The 5000-nt window shown below is 47.5% G+C and overlaps 1 protein-coding gene across 1 annotated transcript in view; it reads right to left on the bottom strand.

Annotated features, from left to right (window-relative positions):
- LOC308369658 (protein kinase C-binding protein NELL1-like) overlaps positions 1 to 5000 on the bottom strand; it is a gene marked incomplete at both ends in the record, with an annotated part of 172183 nt that overhangs the window by 17531 nt on the left and 149652 nt on the right. The window lies entirely within an intron of this gene.

Raw genomic sequence — 5000 nt, 5'->3', positions numbered from 1 at the left:
ACACACACACACACACACACACACACACACACACACACACACACACACACACACACACAGACACACACACACACACACACACACACACACACAGACTCATTAATGACACCATTGTTTGCCACTTCACGTAGGACTTACAAGGAGAATTACAGCAAAACACTTTATATTTTAGTAGATAATTGTAATTGTAATTTATTTTTCAAGACAGGGACAGTGCACAATAAAACATTCATCCTGTAAAACAAGAGAAAATGCATTATGCCAGGTTCTAGCAGATTGCTATTTTCCACCTGTAGTTCCTGGGCAGGTTGATGGAATGGTACATAAAAACATAATAATAACAAGTCAAATTACAAAACAATTCGTAGTGTGTTAACTCCTGTTCTGACAATAGCCAACGCTTGACAAGATGTGAGAAGGTGTGGGGACTTCTTCATGAAATGATGTCTGTTGGCCGAGTAATAGCTAATAATATAAAATGATGACTTCCCCAATACTGTTTTGCGTTGATCAGATTCTCAAAGTTTAAAATTTCATATTTCTTTAGTATCTGACAGTGATGGTAGCGACGTGGCTTTTTATCATGGAGTTTGAGGGCAATTTTGTATAAGGATTCAAGTGGTTTTAGAAGTGTTTTATTTGACTGAGACCAGATTGTAACACAATATAAAATATGTGGTATAACCAGAGCCTTTAGATACATACTAGAAGCCTCAACTGTGGGTGAATTCCTTATGTATCTGAAGTTAGCTAGGTTAAATCTCAGTGTGTTTCCCAGTTATTTAACATGTTATTTAAAGCTGAGTTGGGTCAAGGGTAACGCCCAAGTACTTGAATATATCCACATTATCGATTGTTTGCCCATTTACTGAGACATTGGGGCAATCCTTCAGTGTGTGCCTGTTTTTTTTTTTTTTTTTTTACTTGACCTTCCAGGGGGGGCGGGCGGGGCCGTTGGGGGGGCGGGCCGCCACCCTAATATCATTGTAGGGGAAACACTGATTTTGTTAGTTTCCTGGCAACCTCTGTAGCGTTCTTACCATGAGTATATATGTCAGTCGTCGTACAGTGGCGTCGTCTCACATTATGATGCTGACATCATCACATCAACTGATGTGGCTTAGTGACTCACTGTGGTGCTCTGTGCAAACTATTTTCAGCACAATAATTAAGGAAAACTCTCAGGGAGGCATATTAATTAAGTTTTAGAACACAGCTAGGAAGCCAGGCCTGTTTCTGCACACACACACACACACACACACACACACACACACACACACACACACACACACACACACACACACACACACCACACACACACACACACACACACACACACACACACACACAGACACACACACACACACACACACACACACACACACACACACACATGCACACACGCACACACAGACACACACACACACACACACACACACACACACACACACACCACACACACACACACACACACACACACACACACACACACACACACACACACACACACATACACACACACCTAGGAACACTAATACAAGGATGCATGTATACACACGTATGCACCAAAGACCTTCTCTTCTCTCCCTAAGCTGTAATAGCTGTCATAAATAATGTATATGGCAGGCTGTGATCCATCCCACCTTTTCTTTATGATGGATTCAAAGCCGCCCTGCCCTACACTTGTGCTTTCAGTTTGGCCTGCTCTTCCAAATGACCCTCCTGAGAATGGCATCTATTACAGCAGAGACCTCCAGGCATGGCCCGGTGATTCCACTCTTATCCCCTGATCACACAGCTTGCTTAAGGATGGAGGAGAGGAGAGGAGAGGAGAGGAGAGGAGGAGAGGAGAGGAGAGGAGAGGAGAGGAGAGGAGAGGAGAGAAGAGGAGAGGAGAGGAGAGGATGAGGAGAGGATGAGGAGAGGAGAGGAGAGGGGAGGAGAGGATGAGGAAGGGAGGAAGAGAGGAGAGGGGAGGTGAGGAGAGGAGAGGAGAGGATGAGGAGAGGAGAGGAGAGGAGAGGAGAGGAGAGGAGAGGAGAGGAGAGGAGAGGAGAGGAGAGGATGAGGAGAGGAGAGGAGAGGAGAGGAGAGGAGAGGAGAGGAGAGGAGAGGATGAGGAGAGGAGAGGAGAGGAGAGGATGAGGAAGGGAGGAAGAGAGGAGAGGAGAGGAGAGAAGAGGAGGAGAGGAGAAGAGAGGAGAGGAGAGGAGGAGAGAGGAGTGGAGAGGAGAGGAGAGGAGTGAGGAGAGACAGAGAGGAGAGAAGAGGAGAGGAGAGGAGAGGAGATGAGATGAGAGGAGAGGAGAGGAGAGGAGAGGAGAGGAGAGGAGAGGAGAGGAGAGGAGAGGAGAGGAGAGAAGAGGACGAGAGGAGAAGAGGAGGAGAGGACAAGAGGAGGGGTGCTGGGGTAGACGGCTGAAGCTGTCCTCCTCCACCTGTCACTTCACATTCTCCACGGCCCGTCCTGCCAGGACGCAGGTCAATGCAACAGACATTTAGTGGGATGCGGTTGTTTAATGCGGGATATGTGATCTTGTGTTAACCTTGCTGTAACTTAATCCAGAACAGAGGAGGCTTGTCAGCAGCAGGAGAGACTTCACTGCTTGACTGAGCGAAAAATACAAAGACAATTTCAAAGCTTTCAACTTCAAAGCTGACCAAACCCTGCCCCTTTCTCTCCAAAAAAAGTCAGACTGCAGGCAATTCTGAGTGTAGCTTAAGTCAAAACTTGTTGGAAACTTCTAAGCTAGACACTGTGTGCAGTGATCAGCCATTTTGTAGCATAACAGAGCATTCTTTTGTCGAGGGTATTCTTGTGTTTGCACTCAAAGTGCACAGATGAGCATGTTAAGTGGTATTAAAGTGACAGCTTCAGGATTCTTTTTGCAACAAAAAGGACAAGATTAATTTCTACCCCTTGTGAGTAGTACCGGGCATACAGTAGATGAACACATCAATTGGGGTTGAAAAGACGGTTCAGTGAGGGCGATTTCCAGGAGGCTGGTGAATGTCTCAGCATGGTGTCTGCACAGCAGGTGTGTGTGTATGTCTGTGTGTGTGTGTGTGTATGTGTGTGTATGTCTGTGTGTGTATGTCTGTGAGTGTATGTGTGTGTATATGTCTCGGTTAAAAAGTGTGGCACAGCAGGTGTGTGTGTATGTCTGTGTGTGTGTGTGTGTGTGTGTGTGTGTGTGTGTGTGTGTGTGTGTGTGTGTATGTGTGTGAATGTCTCGGTTAAATAGTGTGGCAGAGACAGGAAAGCACATGCAGTAGTCAACATCACATGTGATTCAGGGTCAGAGTCCAACCTCTGCCTCTAATAAAGAATGGAGTCTGTGATCCATACTATTTCATACCTGGCACCTAATGAAAGAAAAGCATTGTGTGAGGCAATTTTTATTCCTCCACCTGCCCGCTCCGAGTGATTTTCCTGTCTCGGGACTGTAATGGTGGCTCATGCGGCTTTCTCGGTCGGCCTACTTTTCTTTTTGACATCCCAGCAATTAAGGGAGAGGGCTCCTGAATGTTCCTGCACTCTGTCAAAGCAATTAGCTTCGCGTCCATAAAATTCTTAGAGGAATAACCTGAACAATTCTTGACAAGAAAGTGCCTCTCTGGGTAGCATTTAAACTGCATCCTGTGCAGAGTTGAGGACAGTTAGTCCCCTTCTTCAATGCTACTGTATTGGTTTTGCATGGCACCTCTGCTCGTGTCATTAAGGGGGCGACAGTCTGTTTGCACAATGGCTTTGAGGCACTTCTGTTTAGCCCCTGTGGATCACAATCATGCAGCGGCACAATCAGCAGTGACGAACGCCAGCGATGTGCCTGGCACTGTCTATTGTGTGTGTGTGGGTGTGTGTGTGTGTGTGTGTGTGTGTGTGTGTGTGTGTGTGTGTGTGTGTGTGTGTGTGTGTGTGTGTGTGTGTGTGTGTGTGTGTGTGTGTGTGTGTGTGTGTGTGTGTCTGTGTGTGTCTGTGTGTGTGTGTCTGTGTGTGTGTGCGTGTGCGTTAGTGTGTGTCTATCCACAATGCTTTCTGCTTGTCTAGACTCAGTGTGACAGTTATAGTGTTGGGCAGCTACATGCTCTACATCGAGCCTTTGTTCCCTCGTTCGACCTCCACATTAAAGAACACACACGTCACAGCTGCCAGCTACTACTTAAGTGCATATGAAGTGCAGGGACACTTCAGTTTATTCATTTGATCATGTTTATTCAGATACAGTTATTCCATTAGACTTACAATGACTGGGGATGTACACACTTTACTTGCACGTCTGCTTCCTGAGAATGGACACCACGACCTTGGCACTGCAAGCCCCCTGCTAGATGTTGAGTTACAGAGCACCTCCCCCCACCTCCCCCCACCTCCACTCTAGGCACCACAGAGCACCTCCCCCCACCTCCCTCCACCTCCACTCTAGGCACCTCCCCCCACCTCCCTCCACCTCCACTCTAGGCACCGCAGAGCACCTCCCCCCACCTCCCCCCACCTCCCTCCACCTCCACTCTAGGCACCGCAGAGCACCTCCCCCCACCTCCCCCCACCTCCACTCTAGGCACTGCAGAGCAGAGACCCCTCGCTGTGCCAGCCTTCTGCTTTTGTCACTACACTGGGCCCGCCGCATGACTATTTTTGTTCAATAGGCACACTGAATTGGCACACTGGAGTCGTCTCCGCGCTCCTTCTCCCTGACTTTGATTTCCATGCTATCACAACAGCATCCATTGTTTAGAAGCCTGGAGCATGGAGCTGGTTATTAACTCATCACGGCTCACGCCCACACTCGCTTTAATACACTAGTAATCGTGTTTCATTAACTCCCAGACTCTCATTTACATTTCTTATTAATATCCTCGCAGGGAGCAGTAATCTAGAAATCAGGCCACGCTGCCATCACAATGGAAGTTGGGAGAGGATCGTGACTGACAACAGGAGAAACAAGAGTGCTGTCCTCCAGCTAAAATGGCGGAATATCGAGGAAAATGTTTGCCTC

This window comes from Sprattus sprattus (assembly GCF_963457725.1).
Source record: "Sprattus sprattus genome assembly, chromosome: 8".
Taxonomy (NCBI): Eukaryota; Metazoa; Chordata; class Actinopteri; order Clupeiformes; family Clupeidae; genus Sprattus; species Sprattus sprattus.
This window is presented reverse-complemented; position numbering and strand designations above follow the sequence as displayed.